At 55.4% G+C, this 19,803-nt stretch overlaps 1 protein-coding gene and 1 long non-coding RNA gene across 9 annotated transcripts in view; one reads left to right on the top strand and one right to left on the bottom strand.

The window, feature by feature from the left end:
* The window catches only part of Cacna1h (calcium channel, voltage-dependent, T type, alpha 1H subunit), a 60,898-nt gene that overhangs the window by 10,053 nt on the left and 31,042 nt on the right, over positions 1-19,803 (top strand). The gene's annotated exons all lie outside the window — the stretch shown is intronic.
* Positions 1,201-17,853, bottom strand: LOC102012030. Of its 2 annotated transcripts, XR_262161.1 has the most exons (4): positions 17,468-17,853; positions 9,052-9,202; positions 7,573-7,739; positions 1,201-4,364 (listed from the first exon to the last, which is right to left on the bottom strand). It is a non-coding gene; the product is annotated as an uncharacterized LOC102012030 (long non-coding RNA). The 2 variants fall into 2 exon arrangements; XR_262160.1 differs by lacking the exon at positions 9,052-9,202.

The following is a 19,803-nucleotide window of genomic DNA, read 5'->3' as shown; positions in this document are numbered from 1 at the left end:
AGACTTGGCCAGGTGCTTCTGCCTGTCTGGGCCTGCAGTGGGCGTCTGGTCCTTGAGATTGCTGTGTATTCCTGGGGTATTGCCCAGTTTCTCTGTTCTGTGCTCCGAGCGGGTGAAGCAGCCTGCTCTCAGGCCCCCTGCCTTGCATCCTGAGAATTTATGGCCCCCTCTGCCCTGTAGCAGGGCCTTAGGGTAATTTTCTGAAGGTAGTGTGTGTGAGGGTATGTTCCTCTCTAGTCTTCCCCAGCAGGGCCTGGTGGGAGCAGGGACCCTGTGTAGGGTGTGGGGGAAAGCAGTGTCGGGAGGTTCTACACAAGGCCAGATCCTTTGTGGCCTGCACTGGTGTCTGCGCAGCACAGCACAGTTTGGCCTGGCCTGGTTGGTGTCCTTGGAGTAGCCAGCCTGAGCCCTAGCTTTACACAGCCTAGCCTGCTATGGAGATGGAGAACCTGTACCCAGGCATGCCCAGGGAGTGGCCAAACAGGAAGTGTAAGAAGATGAGGGTTCTTTGAGCCACCCAGGGGGCATGTGGCACTGTCCCCACAATGTCCCTTTGTCTCTGGAAGCAGACACCACTCCAGCCATGGCCACTGTCTGGTGAGTCAGCCTGCATTAGCACTTCATTGAAATGGATGGAGCTTTTCCTGGCTGGGGCAGAGCCAAGCAGCCTCCTGCTCTGGCCACAACCCCATGTCCCTGAGGATGGAGGGTGCCCTACTCTGGCTGGTGGCAGCAGCATGGTGCTCACCTTGCCCCAGCCCAGGCCAGCCACACCATGGGCTTGGCATGCCAGATGGTGTCAGAGTGCTCCAGTGGGTACCAGGGTAAGCGGCTTGGTTGGGTATGCCACCTCCCTCCTTTCCCTTCCCCAGCAGGTAGGAACCTGTCCTGCTGTGTCACTTCAGTGACTGGCTGGGACCTGTGACTGTCAATAGCCCATGTCACATTGTGAGTCACAGCTGCTCAGCATCTTCAGGTTTAGGAGGACGTGAGGACTGAGTACCTGCAGAGGACCAGGGTAGGGCTGAGGCCATGTGGGTCCACTGGGCAAGGTCCAGGGTGGGCACAGGTGCTGGATCCGCCCTCCCATGGAAGTTGATGATGTGCCTACTGATGCCATCTGTGAATACGACAGACCCTAGTCCTGGGCCCAGAGGACGAGACACCCAATGAAGTTAGAGTTTATGATAACAGCGAAGAACATTTTAGCATTGCGGTGGCTCATGTAACATTTGCGACATATGCTAAGGATGATTTGTTCTTTCTCTAGATTCATGTATTTTCATACTCTCTAGTGGGCAACCATACTCTAAACACAGCAGACATCATTGGAATCCACTCTGGCCTGGCCTGGCCTGGCCTGGCCTCTTGCTGGTCTGGACATCAGCTGCTGGACATCTTCCTGTGGAATGAAGCCCCTTGACCTTTGTGGGTATCTTGGACACCCAGATCTCTATCTAGCCTGGGTGATATGGGAGGTACTGATGTGAACTCCTCAGCCGTGGGAGTTGCTGTTCCTATAGGGCACTGTAGCTCCTCACTAGCATAGTGAAGATTCCATAGAGGGCTGCAGCAGTGGCCTGGGTGCGTGGCTGTAGCCACTCTGCCTGCCCAAGCATTGACCTTCCAGACCTTATGCCTGCCAATGGAGCCTTATCCCAGCTGCATTCTCCTTCCCCATCTCTGCAGGAGCCTTGGAAAGGAAAGTAGGCAAAGGCACCAGGGCCAGGTCCTTAGAGACATTTCTTGTGCCAGTGGGTCACCAGGTCATGGGGTCTCAGCTGGCCATGTGACACCTCACCGCTATCCATGAGATTCAGGTCCTCTCAGTAGGACCTTGGTTTGTGTGTTTGGGTTTGCTTGGGTCACCTATCCTTGCTGGCCCTGAAATCTAGCATCTTAGAGCAGGGGAGCCCTCTGTGACCTGGTGTTCATAGGAAGCAAGGGGCAACCACAAACCCTGTGTGCATTCCTCACAGCGAGCCTACTCACTGGCCCACACCGTCCCTTGGTTAGCAGCATGTAAGTCTGTAGCAGATTATTTGCCTGATCTGTTTTCTGCAGAGGTTATGCCCTTTGGGGTGCTGATCCCAAGGTCACTGGCTTCCATGGGGACTCTGGGATGTGAAAGACACCCCACATGGGACAGGGATGGTGACACCAACCTGGTAAGCAAGGAGGGGCTCACACAGGCCCTCTGTTGGACAGGTGGTACCTGGTGGCAAGCTGGAGATACCGGGACATGGGCTGCTGCCCAGCAACACCCCCACCTCCCCTAGCTGCCATCCAGAGGAATGTTCTTAAAGCCAGACACTGTCACAGGAAGAACTTATAGGGCTGGGAACAGCAGCTCACAGATGGCCCAAATCAGATTTTATGTTTCAGAAGCTGGGCCTGCTGACGCTTGGCCCGTTCTTCCTTCATGACCCAAAGCCTTGTATTTCTTACCTTCCACTGAATCTGGGTTGCTAAGAGAGGATGATAAAGCCTGAATCAGCTGTAGTCATGAGAAGAGGCTGAGCACGGGGAATGGGTCCAGGCCTCCCTCAACAAAGCTGGGTTTGGTGGTACCGAGCGAAGAAGGGGTGGCTGGCATTGGGACCTTGGCTGAGAGCTAGAGGGAAAGGCCTGACCTTCGGGCCTCATCCTCACCCTTTCCCAGAATCCACATTACCCAAGGTGGCCTTTCCCTCTTGTTCTCTCTCTCCATTGCCATCCCAAGAGTACATGGTGGGATGTTTCACTTCACCCCTCTACCTGGCCAGAGTCCCCAGTTCTGCAGGTCTTCCTCCAGGGCTTACCCCTGCTGTTATTTCTTTTCTCTTGCTAAATTCTGGAGCTGGAAGCTGGTCCTCCTTTGCACTATGAAGGGCACACCATGCACTGGTGAGTTTATAGCTCCTAATTGGGAAATTGGCTGTGTCTGGTGCCTGGCCCGGCAGGCCTGCTGTTACCATGCGTGGTGTGGATGGTGGCACGCAGGCACTGGCTGCAAACAAGCCTGTTTTGTCTAACTGCAAATTGTCTCATTGCTGTGACCCACTCCCCCATCCTCATGTGCCTATAGGGGACTCATTCTGTATGTGAATTGGAGCTAAGCACTGGCTGGTGGCTTGGGAGTAGGGAGTGTGCTTCATGCTCTGTGAGATGGGCAGGGTCCCGGTGGGGTCATTGTGAATTTGCTGTCCATGTCCCCAAAAGCTATGTTTTTGCTCTTCCTGGGAGGAGGTTGTCTTTGGCCCCAGAAGGCTCCTAGGTCTTCGGTCATATTCCTTTCCAAAACAGAGGCTAGGAATCCCTTGCCTGGTGGGCACAGGACAGGGCCCAGGAATTGGGTCCACTCACCTGCTAAGCCTCATGCATTCTGCTTGTGAGGACACTGAGGCTCCAAGCAGGCTCCTGCCACATGCAGGATCTGGAGCCAGGCAGACCAACTCCAGCAATGCCTGTGCCTGTTCTTTTCCAAACATCCTTACTAGGATGTGGGCCACATGCCACACGGCATGCTCATAAAGTGTGCGATTCAGTCGTTTTCACTCCAGTCAGACTTACAGAGCTGTCACCACAGTGAACATTAGGGCACTGTCATGGCGGGTGGAAATGCTGTGCCCAACATGGTCCCATCCCTGTGCTAGTCTGCTGTCACCTCTGTGGCTGGCTGCTTGAGATGCTTGGAGGATGTGGCTTCACACAGTACATGCCTGCTGGTGATGATTCTGGCTGAGTGCTGTGTTTCTGAGGTCCTTCCAAATGGTAGCAGGTCTCCTGCTTTGCTCCTACTTAGGAGCAGGACCCGTCTGTGGATGAAACCTGTTCTGACCCTTTGGAATGCACGTGTTTCTCACTGTTGTTGAAAGTACTGGTGAAAGAGCTGTATGCAGGTTCTGGGTAGAGCTCTGGTTTCAGTTCCCTCGAATACAGGGGAAGAGAGTCTCTGGGTCAGGTGGAATACTGTTTGAGTGTTCCAGGGACTGCCATGCTATTGTCTTGGAGTTTTAAGTGTCTGAGCCTCTGGTTCCACCATGGCTCTGGAGGCCACACTCCCTGTGTAAACAGGACCCAATCCTCCTTTTAGATACATCATGGCCTCTCCCAAGGTGGGCACCCCTTGGTTGGTGGGCTCAGAAGATGGTCTTGACTATAGTCACTGGGCCTGGGCTGCCCCAGGCTCTGCATCTCATTGGTGACGTTTAAATAGGCAGGGGGTGGCTCCTGTACGCTCTTCTGTGGAGAACCTCAGTGACTTACACAGGTTAGGTAAGGACAGGTGTCCTGCCCAGTGCTGGCAGGGGTGGGAGTAGCTGGTGTGTGCTTGCTTGGCATCCGTCTCTCCGTCAGCTCTTGGGAGATTTTCAACACCCACACTTGGAATAAAAAAAAATTATTAATGAGCTTGGCGCAGTTGCCATGGGAACCTGTTGCTAATGAATCTCTGGGGTTTCCTCTTACCTTTGCTGAGCTGGGAAGGCCAGAGTGCACTCCCGACCACGACATGTTTCCCACTCATTGTGTTGCTGTGGCAACGCCTGTCACTAATCCCCAGCCGGCTCCTGGTTTACCTGCCTGGCCCCAGGAGCCTGCTGCCCTCATTACATAAAGCCATTTAGTGTGTTCCAGGCTGCTCCTGGCCCTGCCCAGTGTGCTGGGAGGTTTACCTGTCTTCTAGGGCTACTGGTGGGGTCCCCTGGATGCGAAGAGCAAAAGCAGTTGTTTTGGGGCTTTCTAGAGACAAGACCCTGGACCACAGCTTGTCCTTGAGGCCTTGGCCCTTAGTAGGCAGTCAATAAATGCTCACTAAATCAGTGAGTACTCCCTTTGACTTACCTTGGTCAGCAAGCATCTAAGGCAGAGCCTGAGTTAAGGCTGACTACAGCATTGCTCCCACCCACGGCGGCCACCTGCCAAATACGCTGCCCACTGGCCCTTGGCTGCCAAGCTTGGTAGATCCCTAGACCTTGGGGATGGGCAGGCTGCCCTGTATCTCTGGTGCCCCTGCCTGCCAACTGGGTAATATGTGGGGTGGGTTGGGGTCTTGGCCTCTGGGGTCTCCTACCCTTCTGGGGAAGCCTGCCCATGCAAAGTCTTGGGGCAGTGCTGTGGGGTCTGAATGCAAGGTCCCTGTGCTCAGCATACATCTGAGTGGGGAAGTATGGGGCAGAAGGAATGTTCTGGATTGCTGCAAGTAGTAGAGGACTCCACATACACCCCAGGTGGAGCCCTGGCAGCCAGGTCTTCCTCTGCAACCTGGTACCCTCCTTCTTGTAGAAGTGTATAGCCAAGTACAACTTAGGAATCAGGTTGGCCATTGTACATACCAATCCAGATCTTGTGGAGTTTCCCAGGGAGCACAGGGTCACCCATAGGAGACTGACTGGATGCAGGTAGCTGTGGGCAGGCTTCTTTTGAGCCCGAGTTTGTGTGTCCAAAACATGGTTATTGGAGGATTAGGGGAAGGGCCAGCACCCTGGTTCTAGGCCAAGAGGGTAGACAGCATGTGTATAGGTTGCTAAGCCTCTATGTCCACCCTCTGTATACTCAGATAGGCCTGAGAGCCCCCGCCCTATCTCCAGGAATCAGTAAATTTTTGCTTCGCTCAGGGACCACATATGGCTCCCCATTGCCTACAAGAAAAACATTCCCACCCCTTAATCAGCACCCAAGCCTTTGCAGGCCTGTGGTGCTGTGTCCCACTGAAGCCTCAGCACCTTAGACAGCCGTTCTGCCTCTATCAGGTTCCTCCGGGGTCCTGAGCAAGGTCCTCAGCTTTTGGATGATGCCTTCCTCCAGCCCTGAGCCACAATCCAAGTCTACCTGGCACCCTAGGCTGTAGAGCCCAGTAGGTTATGCTGGCTGAAGTGGTTCTCAGGCCTGTGACCATGGAGAGCTGGGTGAATGGGTGCAGAGGGCTAGGCCAGCTCTGAACTGTGGATTGACCAGGGGCACCTGCTTGGCCATCCCCATATGATGCTTGTTTGGGCTTAGTAGTGCTGTCCAGCTTCCTACTAGGAGCCGTGGGAGCTTGCCAAAGGTGAAGAGACTGAGTAGCAGTGACTCCATGGGTAAGGCAGTCCCACGGGGTTTTCCCAGCCTATGTGTGTGTTGGTGAGACTCAGAGTTGAGGGTTTGGGACAGCTGATGGTGTTCGTGGCCAGGTCTCATGTCTACTCAGCACCTGGGTTCTGTGGGTCAACAGTCCATGCCCCAGAACCCCTGTTGCCAGGCTGTGTTGCCTGATATGTGGCCAAGCTTGTGTCTGAGGACTTCTGCTGGGTATGGGCTTGGATTTGTGGCTAGGGGTGTATGTACTGGGTGTGTGGGGGGGTGACAGAGAGGGATGGGCCCAAAGTACCCCAGGTCTACCAGTGGCTTCTGAGGCCCCTACCCTTTCTGTGTACTCTCAGAGTTGGTTTGCATGTGGGCACAGGTTCCTGGGGGCACAGACAGGAGCCTCTATGGAGTGTCAGCACAGAGACTGGAACAGTAGCTTTCTATGGTGGCCTAGGGGAGCAGATCCCCTGACCTAAGAAGTGTCTTTTTGTTTTTGTTTTGAGACAGAGTCTCACTATGTAGTTCAGGCTGACTTGGACTTACTGTGTATCCCAGGCTGGCGCTGAACTTGTGCGATCGTCCTGCCTCAGCCTTCTGAGTGCTTGGGGTTACAGGCATGCATCACCACACCTGGCTAGGAAGTGTCTCTTTATCCCTCTGGTCTCGGGTGACCCAGAGGGGTCCAGGTTGGGATATAGTGCAGGTGCATCAGGGGTTGTTCCCAGCTCTCACTGTGATGAGGACACTGCCCCTGCTTGCCCTCTCAGCCTGTGGGCAACCCTTGGTGGAACCCCTGTGTCTGGCCTGGATCCTTTGTCTCTGATGCCTGTGTTCCACTGTGGTACTCCCACCTCTGGGTCCCACTGGAGCAGGTGTGCAGGACCTGTGAGGGGCATCAGAGACCTGGCCACCTTCTGAGAGCCTGGCCAGACCACCCCTAGATATACGTTGGGTGGAGGTGTACCTGGGGCTGTCTTGTTGCAGAGGCCCCTCCTCAGCATTTTTGAGGCTGTGCCCAGGTGGGCATCAGGCCCAGGGTCCACCAAGGCTGCCCCATAGCAGGACAGAGCCCTGTCAGAAGGGTGCTGTGTTCCCAGGGTTATGCAGCATGGGAAGCTCAGGGTAGCCCTGCCCAGCCTGTGCCCAGAGAGCCTTTGTCTGCCTTGCCCCCAGGCTGCCCCCTGCATGGGGCACACAGGCATCCTTGGTCAGTGTGCTGCTGTCACAGCAGGAAGTTTGGGTCTCACAGCCGGTGTTTTCCTGCACATTTGAAATATTGCTCTGTGGATGGCTGGGATCGCGGGATGTTTTAATTCCTAATTTAGACTGTTTATGTGTGGAGCTGAACCCCTACCCACCCCTCCCAATGCCTCTCTCCTTGCCGGGTAATCCCAGCTGCCCATGGGTACTGTGTCCACCAAAGGGGTGTGCTGGGACTAGGGCTGGCCCTAGACCCCTCCCCAGCCAACCATGGGGCATCTTTACTGACCGTGCAGGGCCCTGAAGCACTTGGGCTCTACTCACCTGTGGCTCCCACTATAGGACCTCTTGTAAAGAGCAGCCCCCTCCTTGTGTACCTCAGTCCTTGCTCTAGGCCCGGGTCCTGAGGCCGTGCAGTGGCCAGGCCGTCCTTCCCTGGGTGGGGGTTGGGAGCCTGAGGAATCTGTGGCAGCCTGGGCAGGCTCAGCTGTCTGCCAGGAGAAATAGAGATGAGGGGGAGGGGAACCCCAACCCCAATGGTGCCACCCTTAGCGCCTTCATGAGCCTCAGTGACCCTCTGAGGACCAGTGGCTTTTTTTTTTCTTACTTTAATTAGAAAATATATTTCTTTCTCCTGCAAGTGTTTGAAGTTTCCCGGTCACCATGCCAGCTCCGCTGGTGTGCCCCTCCCCGTGTTCCATCTTCAAGAGGAGTTCTGGGCCTGGAGAGCTGATTTGACTAATCCAGCTTTTTGGACTGCCACACTGAGAGCTGCTTAGGGCCAGGACCCATTCTGGGTTGGGGATATGACCTGACCTTGGGAGTAAGGGCTGCATCAGGGCCTGGGCCATACCACCTGCAACCAGCCTGTCACTTGGGGCTGGCTCTTGTCCTTGGTTTAGTCTGTCCCAGCTTCTCAGCTCTGCAGCTTTCTGAATGTTTGGGAGAGTCTGGGGAGACCTTGCTGTTGTCAGCTGAGGTGCCCCCAGCCTGGAGCAGAGGGTGTGGGGTGGGAGGTGACACAAAGGCTTCAACTGCTCTCAGTTCCTGAAGCTTCACTTGGTCCACAACCCTCACCCAGCATAGCACTGCTCAGTCCCCAGCCTGGGGGGAGGAGGTCTCCCTCCTGGGCCCTTACCCCCACCCCCTTTATCCTCACCCCTGACCCTCGAACATACACAGCACCCCTGCCCCATGTCCTCTGAGGAGTGCCCCAAACCCCCTGCCAAGGGACATGCCCCCCCCACGTGTTGCAGACACTCTGTAGGGTGGTCCCTCTACATCCCCACTGTGTGGGATAGGTGCTGGGGATGCTTGCGCATCTGTTCTGTGGGGTCTTGGGATGAGGCCAGCATGGGGTAAGCGGAATTGATTGTGGGTTTTCCTTATAACACTGCCCATGGCCCTCAGCCCACCCACCAGCCACAGATTCTTGCCCACAGAGCGAGCAGAGCATGGAAATGGAGTTGCAAACCCTTCATAGCTCTGGGTACAGGCAGTACTGGAGTTCCTGGGAGTGAAATTTGCATGTTGACATCGGGCAGGTAGTTGGGGTGTGCTGTGGTTTTACTTTCCCAGCAGCTGCGGTGATTCCCAGTCTGTTTCTATGCTAGAAACAGGGAGCCCCTCCTGCCTACCTGGGCTGTCTCTCTCTACTATGAGGACACCTCATTCCTGGTCTGTTCCTGTGAAGCCTTCCCTCTCCCCAGTCCCAGGAGGCCTGGATCAGGCATTCACAGCATGATCTACAGTGCCCCCACAAGCCTCTCACCCCATCCCACCCAGCTCCAAACTGGTCATCACCTTGGTCCTCAGGTGTCCATTTTGCTTTTTTCTCAACAGGGACAGACCAAGACAGTGAGGTGGGTCCACGGTGTCCACAGTGGGCAGTGGTGTGAAGGGGCAATGTCTGCCTGTGGGGGTTTCAGGCCATGGAAGGTTCAGGGTCCATATGCTGTGGTGGGAAGGAGATGGGTGGGGGTTGGGGACCAATAGGGCTGCTGGTTTGGCCCATGCCCCGGTGTTCCCTCATATCTGCTGATAGGCAAGATTCCTCTGTCTGACCTGCAGGTGCTGAGACAGGCAGGGTCCTCAGGACAGTGGAGCTGCATACCCTGGGTACTGGGAAGGCAGACAGGAGAGGCTGTGGACACCATCTAGGCTAGCTCAGGGCTCTCCCTGTCTGTCGTGCTCAGAAACACCCCCGCCCCAGGCTTAGCACAGAGCTGGAATGGAGTCCAAGTGTTAACAACCTCCAGCCTTAGAAGTCCTCACAGGGACACCAGCAAGCAACTACCCCAACCCTTACGGTGCCAGGCCCACCTCCATGCAGAGGTCGAGGGGTCCTATCTGCACCTGAGTGCTGAGCCCTAGGCTGCACCTTCTCTGTTGTAGTGGGGGAACCCTGAGACCAGGAACAGAAGGTAATCTTAACTTATACTGTGGTGCTCCAGCTTCTGAGGGGAACCTGGGGATTTCCTGATTAAACAGTTTATTATTAAAGCTCTAGCTTCTTGGAGCTGGCTTCCTGTAGTCGCAGGACAGAACAAAGGCCCCTGTGCCCAGCAGACAACCCTGCACAAGGGCAGCCGGTGGGTGGCATGTGGCCCAACTTCCATCTAGAACCGTGAGGGGGGGGGTGCTGTGTCCACCCAGCATGGGCCCAGTGGATACCTATGATACCAGCTTAGTTCTGAGGGTAGGCAGGTTGGAGTCAGCCTGGCCTGCTCTAAGTTGACCTGTTTGGCCACAAGCCCAGTGCTGTGCTGGGCCAGACCCAGGGACATTGAGGACATCCTGCTGGGCAGGTAGCACGCAGAGGGGGCAGCATCTGCTAGGAGCAGTATAGGCCCCAGGGGTGTTGGGGAGACAGGGCTGCTGGCATGCTTGAGCCCATGGGGCCATAGACCCTTGGGGGCCAGGAATCCTGTGACAACCTCCAGTGTGACGTGTGTGCCCTAGCTTGAGGCTTGGCTTCTGGATGAGGTTGCTCATCAGCCCTCATTCCCTGGGGTCTCAGGATCCATCGTGTTTGTGCACATGGACAGGGCCCCAGGAGCTGCTGTGACACAGTCTTGTCTTGCTGGCATTTTTAGTGTTTAAAACTGGGAATTTAAAAAACCCTTGTTTACTGGTACACTTAGAAACCAATGATAAACAGTGATAGCATGATACATTCTGTTACGGAAAATGGCTATGTTTTCTAAAGTGCAAAAATTGGAGGTGGGTGTTGCTTTGGTCACGCAGGGAGGGTGGGAGAGGTCTCCTTTCACTATACTGAGAGCAACTGCCCTTAAACCAACCCCAAGCCCCACCCCCCAGGCTCTTAACAAAACACCTTATAGGGGACCATGACATCTGGAGCCCCTGCTTGTGAGGTCCCAGTAGGGAGCCAGGCAGTGTCTCTATGTTGTCTATGTGGCGGTGTCTGGGCTGCCAGGTGTGGCTGGATCACTCAGGCCCTGAGGTCACCAGGAGAGTCTAGGGCTGAGCATAGCTTCTCCCTCTACCTCTGCCAGAGGCACCCACACCTCCTGTGAGGATCCCGGAACCCAGGAAATGTGAGTAACAGTCTCCAGCAGCCAAATATAAATTTAGCTCACACACGTGGAGATGCTGGGTCTCTGCCTGCACTGTCTGGGGTGGTGGGGCGGGGACATGCCACACCAGCATTCTTCAACTGTGGGCCCCCAGAGCTACGACCAACAAGATTTGAGGGGGCGAGGGCCAGGCACGTCTGCTTTCACTCTCAAAGGTGTGCTCTTGAAGGGAAAACCAGGCTCTGTGCAGGGCTATCACCCACTCCAGGGGTGCCCAGCAATTTCCACAAATGCGACGCTGTGTGTGGATAGCCTGCCATGCCACGAGGGGAGAGGAGTCCCATTGTTAGCTTAAAAAAAAAATGACTCAGACATTCACAGAGCCTTTCCCTTCTTGATGATTTCCAAGAATTCTGCTCCAACATAATGGATGGAGTTATTAGGGGATCGATTGAGAGTTTGGAGGGAAGCCAGGATGGACCACTCAGTGCAGACTTGCCAGGAGACTCCCCAGGGCCCTGGTCTGTGGTCAGCTGCAGTGGCCAACAGGAGGCACTTGCCCCATCCCCCACTGGCCCAGCCTCAGCTCTTCATTGGTCTGTCTCTGCCTCAGGAACTGCCATGCACAGCTCCTTGTGCATGATCTGTTGATACCAAGGTCTTACTATGTTCCCCTATAGTCCTGCATGATATGAGGCCATACTCTGTGCAGTCTCCTCAGTGTGCACCCTCCTCTGTGAGAGGAGGCCCAAGAGCGTCCCTCATCCCCCATTTGGGGAGTTTCTACTTTGAGACATCTGCTGTGGGGTTAGGTGTCATCAGCACAGGACACAGAGCCTTCACCCCCAAGGGTCCCTGCTGCTGTGTCAGTGCCCATGCTCCCCCTACAGGGCCCTGGCATGAGGTGCCGTGGCTTCAGCGGCCCGGAGGCTCCCTCCTTCCACTGGTCATCCTGTCCTTCACTGTATGTCATTTTGCTCTCTACAGAATATGTCACTCGTTTGTTCCTCATTGGCCCCCTGTGTCCATCTCAGTGATTGTCAGTCTCTGACACATAGTAGGTGTTTAGTAATCAACTGGAGGCTGGGGAATAGCCACAGGCTACTGTTGCAGTGGGTTTTACAGGATGTTCTAAATGCAGAAAGGTCGTTGAGTGTTGCAGGTGGTAGGTGAGTAGGGGGAAGATGCAGAGAGGGTACATGGAGTGTCCAGTGGCTCACGTGGCTTTCAGGTTCACTGCGGCCTGCCTGTAGGACTTCCCGAGCGTGCCACCCCGAAGCCTAGATTCTGTTTCTGCCTCTTCCTTCTTGGTCTTGGGCTGTTGTATTTCCACGAGGGAGGAAGGTCACCTAGCTGTGGCTGGGAGAGGCCCAGCCTATCTCCATTCTGGGCACGGGGACTTATATGTCTTGGGCTCCATGCATAGTGCTTGCCCCTTTCCTGCAAGTTGCCTGGCGTAATGGCTCAGCTGGGTTCTGGGTTTAGAGAATTTCAATCCATTAAACACGAATACTGTGGCTTGAAATATTTGTGCTGAAGCCACCTGACTGTTCGTGCTGAGTGGGCTGCCACACAGAGCTCTAATTAGTGCCTGACAAGGAGCCTTGTCTCGGGGTGCAGGGCTCTGGGGCACAGCTGTGATGCTTTGGCACCACCCCACCCACTGTGAAGCCTACTATGCCGTGGTCCAAACAAGGCATGGGCCTGCAGGTTAAGAGGATGCCTGTCTTATGTGTGACTCAGTTCTGTGGGGCAGTGGAGAGGGGGTAGATGATGGAGGTCACAGATATTCTGTGACCTGGCAGGTGACATGCCTCAAACCTCAGTTTACCCACCAGGAAAACGGCAGTGCTAGGGAGGGGGTGGGGTAACATCTAAGCCACCAATCTCCCCCCACCCTCCCTACTCCCTTAGGTCTCTCCTGGCCAGCCTAGCTTAGGAACTTGGTTCTGGTGGATGTCATGGTCATACCCCCAGGTAGGAGTTGAGAGACAGGGGGCCTTGGGCAGGGCAAACATTCATCTGCCAGGACTGCTCTACAAAAACAACAGACAGCAGCTTCAACAAATTCATGTCTCACAATCCTAGGAGCCTGAGGTCAGAGTGTAATAGGTGTAGTCTCTCTTGGGCTTGTAGATGCTGCCTTCTCCCTGTGTCCTCCCACAGTTGGCTATCTGCATACTGGTGCCCTGATTGCTTCTGAAAGGATGTGCATCAGCTAGGACCAGCCTGGAGGCCTCATTTTACCTTGGTCACTTCTGTGAAGACACTACATCTGTGAGCAGTCACTTGCTGAGGTCCCTGGTGTTCAGTATTAGGACTTGGGGGATACAACTCAGTATATAATGGAAGGGATAAAGGAATCTGCAAGAGAGGGAGTAGCCCTTTTGAGGTGACTGAGCCTGAGCGGGAAGAGCCTGCCCCACAAGGGCTGAATGAATGCTTGAGTTCCCTAAGTTCAAATACTGGAACCCTCCTGCAGTGGGATGATACCAGGAAGTGGGATTTGGGGTGATTTGTATTAAATGAGCTCATGAGGGCAGAACCCTCATGAATGGGATTAGTCTGCTGAGAAAAGCAACCCTGGGACTTTTGCGCCATATGTGAACGCAGGAGAAGTTGGCCATCTACAACCAGTCATGGACCCTACCCTGATTCTGGACTTCTGCCTCCAGCTTGGGAGACATACACAGCCTCTCAGCCCTGAGGGTGCTAGACTTCTCCAGATCACTTTTACTCTGCCACTGTCTGGTCAGGACAGGACCTTTGCACCTGAGATGGGCATGTGAGACACTGATCTGCTGGCCAGCCAACCAGGTCCAGTAGATTCAGTGCCTGCACAACACTCTCAGCCGCGTACGTGGTGGCTTTAGCAGAGCATGGCTCAAGCAAGACCTGAGGCCCTGAACTTTAGACAGAGTCTTTGAGGATGTGGCGGCTGCAGTGTGTAAATGTCAGGCCAGGGCTGAGGCCCCAGTGGTGGGGGACCTGGCCTTGAGGGGGCAGTGGCCTTGGGGAATCCAAGTCCAGCCAGTTTCAGTTTGAAGCTGGGCTTTCTGAGGGTATGGTCCAGCCTTTGAAAATGTCACCACTACTAGTAACATGGCTGGCAGAGCGAGGACAGGGCCAAGGCCGGAAAACACCAAATTCAGCCTTCACAGCCAGAGTAGCCTTTGGGGTCCAGAGAGAGGGGCATAGGGAGACTGCCTAGGATCTGGGGTGCTGGGTCAGGGTCCGCATCGGTTTCCCTAAGTTCTGAGAAGAGATGCCCGGGGAGACAGATCCTGCCTGGTTCTCAACTTCTATAGCACTGAGAACTTTCTCCTCTGGGGACTCTGCATGTCCCTCTGTGGAAGGGACCATGCAGCAGCCCTGTGGCAGTTCTAGTAAGTCATAGTCCATTCAGGCAGATGAGGGTTATAGTGACCAATCTGAACCTAAGAGTGGCAGACATAGAGGGGAAGGGGTTCCTTGGGGCCAAGGAGGCTTCTAGGGCTTGACCTTGAGTAGAAGGCCCAGAGGAGGTTAGGTCTAGTTTGTGTCTTCTGGCAGCCAGTGTAATCCGGGGTTGCTTAGGAAGTCAAGCTACAACTTCACTCTCCCGGTGCCTGGGATTCATTCTAGAAGGTTTTAGATGCTGCCCATTGGGGTGGGATCTTCCACTGGGCCTGTGATTCTGTGGGGGCACCCCTCAGCCCTCTGCATGCTGCCCAGGCCTAGGCCTCTCCAGGTAGTGAGCAGCACCCCAGACGGGCTGACCCCGCCAGCCAGGGTTACTGCTGCAATCTAGACTCTGCCATGAGGGTCTACTGGGTAATGGTCAGTGCATGGACCTTAACCCCTCTCCAGATGTGTGCCTCTTCACTAGCACCGTGAGATCATGAGAAGGGCATGTGAGGGCCCTGTATGTGGGAGCTGGACAACTGACAGTTGGGAGGGGCAGCTGGTGAAGGCTGCCGCAAGGTTGCCTTCTAAAATAACCCAGTTTTCAGGCAGTGCCAGTGGGGAGCAGGCTGTGTGGGACACTGCCAGCTACCCAACATACCTGTTCATATACCTGCCTGTGTCGAGCATAAGTGGGGTTTGTGTGCAGCAGCTGAGACCAGAGGTCACCAGCAGTGTGTGGGGAACCGGGTGCTCAGGCTGCCAGGTGAGGAGGGGCTAGACCATGCTTGTAAGTGCCCCCTGACCCTCAGTGTGGCATAGGGTCAGCAGTAGAGTGCTGAATGGCCAGGCAGCACATAGGAAGGGCTGTGATAGCCACTCCTAGCTTTGACTTGCCTGAATGCAGGGTCGTCTCTGGTTGCTGCTGTGTGGTGTGGGATGGGGAAGAGGAGGACAAGGACAAAGTTGAGGCTTGGGTCGGGGTGGACCAAGCTGCAGGTTGGAGAAGGCTAAGGACTGGAGCAGTGAGAGACCAGATGGGCCTTGTGACCTTTCTGCTACATCTAGGCTGTACTGCGTGGGGCTCTGGCTTAGCCTGCAGTCCCAGACACTCCTGGACAGATGCATCCAGATGGCTTGCCCAGTTGTCTTATCAGCTCCCTGGCCGGATTGGAGGGTGAGGCTGGCAGGGGAGCTCCAGGTCCCGTTCCCATGGAAGGAGCGCCCAGTCCCCTAGAGGTGCTAATTTGGGCCACAGACAGCTGTGCAGTGGTGCTCAGGCAGTTATTTCTGGCAGCGCCAGCCCCGAGGGCCTGTCCATGGGCAAGCAGCCACCTTCCCCAGGGTCCTGCTCTGTTCCTTCTGTTCCCATCTTTCCCTCCCAGGACCCTCCAGGGCCTGGGGGTGTGCAGAACCCACTATGGGTAGGGATGTGGCCGGGAAGGAGATCCTGCCTTCTGCTGCCAAGACAAGTCTGCTAAGCCTGCTGAGAGGGGGGAGCCCTCACTGCACCCTGCAGGCACCGGGCCAGAGTTGTGACACGGAGATCAACAACAAGTATCTGGAAATTTGGGAGAGCAACAGGATTGGGGCTGGCTCCACTTTCACATAGAACATTCCTGGGGAGCTGTGGCCCCCCTGGTCCCTGCTGGCATTGCTGCATGCTGCCACCAAGTGGCTGGCAGGGTGTCAGTGCTGCTTCTCTGCCCGCACCGCCTGCCTTCGTGCGGGCGTGGTGATGAGCTGGGCATAAAGCACTTTTCCACTCAATTATCCCTTGAAAAGATCCCAAAACAAGCACTTTATTAGGAGCTAAGCAGAGGCATTAGCACTCTTCTTAATTAGCCTGGTTTTAAAAATTGAGCCCAGTTAGCGGGAACCATGGGCATGTGCTGCAGGATGTTGCTGAGCAAACCTTTCTTGTTTCCCTGAGGATAGGGGCTACCTCCTGAGAAGAGCCCAGATCCTGCCATTTTTTGAAGAACTGGAAGCGTGTGTATGCACACAGGAACAGAGAGGACATATGCAGGGCCTACCTGGCTGGAGTCTGGGGGCTCCTCACCCTCCCTGCGCACTGCAGCCAGGATGAAGGTCAGCATGATGACCACCCAGGCTGGGCAGGGCATTTCTCATATGCTGCTCAAGGTTGGGGTTAGGGTTAGAGGAGGCCACAGCCCACCAGGATACCAGCCTGATGTGGAGGGAGAGGGATGTGGTATGCAAGTCTCTGGAGGTCACTGGCATAAAGAGAAGCTAGGGAGGAGAATGTTCTGGCAGCTGTGGCCGGTCATTGGTGGGGTGATCTTCTGTCCCTCAGCTGGAGGTGCTTTCCCACAGCAGCCCAGCCCCCCTTCCCCCTCTGACCCAAGCCTCTGGAGAACAAACAGCTCCATGTTTGGCTGGCTCCCCTTGTTCCCCACCCCCACCCCCAGCTCCAAGAGCTGAGCGTGAGTCATGCAGGCTGGGCGCTGGCTTGCAGGCCACGCTCCCTGGGCCAGGCATAGTGTGGGGTGTAGAGTCAGAGACTCCAGAATGGAAGCTTTGAGCAAGAAGCAAGTTTGGCTGAGGTGGCAAGGGAGGGCAGTGGGGAGAGGATGGGACAGGTTATGAGTGCCCCAAACCACCAGGAGAGGTGGGTACTGGCAAGAACACCCCTGGGCCAGATCCTGAGCTTCATGGAGCATTTCCTTGATGGGAACAGGTAACTGTTTGCATTGATGCACCACCAGCCTACCAAGCCTGAAGAGCACCCTGTGGGGGCCTTGGCTGTGGAGTCCTCAGGCAGGCAGGCCTGTGAGTCTGACCCCTGTACACCCGAACTTCCTGGATTGATAAAGGCATGTGTGAGAGTGACCTTGGTAAGCTGCCAGGCCCTGAGGTGGGAGTGATGGGTGAAGTACTGCTGGCTGTCCCCCCCCACCGAATTAGTGGATCTGTACCTTGGTGCCAAGTGATTGGCTTACAGGAAGTTCTGGACTTGGCCAGCTGGCCCAGAGCAGGGTCAGGATAGCACAGTAAGGCAGTCCTGTCCCCAAGGTGAGGACAACTGGGGGGACATGGAGCTGTCACCTCAGCCAGGGTGATGTGCAGAAGTGCTCTCTAGTAACGGGGCACGTCTTCTGATGACTTGTACAGGGCCACATAAATCTGTCCCTCCCAACTGCCCACCCCTTTCCAAACACAGACTGGTCCTCTGTGTGCACCTTCCCCTAGTTAAAACTCTGAGGATTCTGGCTGTGACCCAGAGTGTCTGGGGATCCCCTCCACCCATCTTCAGCTCCCAGGTTCCTCCTCACCTTGTCAGCAGATTGTTGCCATGGCAACAGCCTCAGGGAAGGGAAGAGACGTTTCATTCATCTCTGCATTCTAGGATAGATATCCACAGGGCTTTAGGGTCTTGGTGCTGAAAGTTACCTGGGCACTGTCATGTCTTGCAGGTCTGGAGTTTTGATCATCTCCTGCAAGGCTGGGGCCTACTTTAGGTCATGGTAGGACATGGAATTGGGCCTGGGGGTTTTGTCCAGGCCCTGAGGTCAGAATGGGCTAGGCCTGGCCCAAAGTCAAGGCCTAGCCTCAGTCCTGCCTAGCCTCAGTCCTGCCCTAATGACTCAGGCATCTAGAGGAAGGGAGGATGAAAGGGAGCTGAAAGGACAAGTGGGCAAGCCTGGGGCTCCTTCTAGGAATCCTGATGGACCTGGCCCCTCCCCCTTTGGAACCCCCTTCTTTCAAGCTAATCTCAGCTATGCTGCTCCATCCTGCCCATCTTAAAGGAGCCTGTGGAGATGGAAGAGCACACTCAGCCCTCCTGGAAGGATGTCCACCGTTCTGGAAGGATGTCCACCGTTGACAGGCCAGGCTCTACCCAGCATCCTCTCCTGTCCCACTAAGAACAGCTTACTGCCCTTCAGGGCTATACAGCTACAGCCTCCTCTCAGGATCTCCCTGACTGGTGTGTGGTAACTAGGGGCTCCAGTGTTGGCAGGGAGGGCCCTGTGCTCAAATGAGGCATTCATGGTTACTTACATAGAACCATGATGGCTCAGGCTGCTGGGGAGGCCACTCTAGGGAGGAGCAGAGAGTTGGGACCTTGAAGCAGCCAGGGCTGGATGAGTTCAGACTACAGAGGGCTGTACTTGGGACTTTTGTGTCCAGGTCACTGGGGAGCCACAGCAGAGTTTGGGGCAGGAGAGTACCTTAGCTCTTTATTCTAGGGGCAGATGCTGTGGGCAGCTCTGACAAGAGGATGGAATGTCCCCAGTATATCATGGGTGGTGGGCCTGCTGTGTGGCAGTTTGTACCAAGCAGGTGGGGCTGGAGACAGTTCTGGAGTCCTGAGGAGTGGAGAGAGGTGGAGGCTGTGGGGATGAATAAGCTCCCTGGGGCTTTGGAGGGTGAGAGAGTAAGTCCCCTGGGGTTGGGGTAGGCAGTCAAAGGAGGATAAGAGGTTGGAGTGCCTGATCCCCCAACACTGCTGGGACAGACCCCAGCAGGGGTGAGTATTTGAGACCACAGGTATGCACACAACTTCTTGTGTGCTGGTGTGTCAGCCCATAGTAGATCTCTTACCCAGTGCTGGGACACCTGAATCTGCAAATACTCTGCCCCAGATGACCAGTACAGCAGAGGGAATCTTAACTTGTTAACCTCACCAACCAGTTGATCAGCCAGGGGTATACTTGGGGTAGCTGTCCTAATTACCTGGGCTGCATGCCAGTGGCCACCCTACCAGCCCCAGACTGGGGTACAAGGTTCAGGGGGACTCTGCCTGGACCCTTGGGTCCATCTGGCCACAAGATAGATACTGACCCCGTATTGTGTACCCTCTGTACCTTGCAGGCCATGAGGTATAATCTCTGCCTGGGGATGGTTTAGTTCCAGGGCTCCAGAGCCTCTCCTCCAAGCTACCTTTCCAGTGGGTGCCCCTCTAGAGCCTCAGAACCAGGAGCAGATCCTGCCCACAGCAGTGGGAGACAGGTGCCCTTGGAGGTCACCAAGTCCGGACTCCCACCGCCACTCCACTGGACATCAACCCTGGCCCGAGTTGGGGTTAATGGGGCCAGCAGCCCACGGCAGGTGTGCCTCTGCACCTCACGTAGAAGCTTTCCTGCCTTTGGAGGCACCTATAGGCTCCATGTCCCAGGGACCCCCCAACCCAGAATGTGCCTTCTACCCCAGGTCCTGCACCCTTCTTCACCTAGAGTCTGAGGTGGCATCATTGCTGGCCTCTGGGTCCTAGCTTTGTACAAAGTGCTGCTCCACCTCCCCCCACCACCTGGCAGGGGCAGGGCAGGGGCAGGGCCTGGCATTATCACGAGGCTGCAAGGAGGACCTGAGTGTGTATGTGCTGGGGTACAACAGCCCTATAGGCAGCTTGCATGAGTTGGAGTGCTGCGGCCCCTGGAGAGCCGCATGGCAGATGGAGGGGCCCGTCCCCCACACCTGCCTGGTTACTGAGTCAGTCGTTCTTGATCCTTATGGAGCTTGGGGCCTGGCAGGTAGCTAGAGCTACAGTCAGGCAGAGCTATAGTTCAAGTGAAAAAGCTTGATACACGGAGTGCAGTGATTGTTGAATTGTGGTTCACATACCATGAAATTAGCCATTTTAAAGTCAGTGGTTCAGTGGTGGTTAGTG

This window comes from Chinchilla lanigera, unplaced genomic scaffold (genome assembly GCF_000276665.1).
Source record: "Chinchilla lanigera isolate Chin_1 unplaced genomic scaffold, ChiLan1.0 scaffold00041, whole genome shotgun sequence".
Lineage (NCBI taxonomy): Eukaryota > Metazoa > Chordata > Mammalia > Rodentia > Chinchillidae > Chinchilla > Chinchilla lanigera.
The sequence above is the reverse complement of the archived record's forward strand: the minus strand, read 5'-3'. Positions and strand labels throughout refer to the sequence as shown.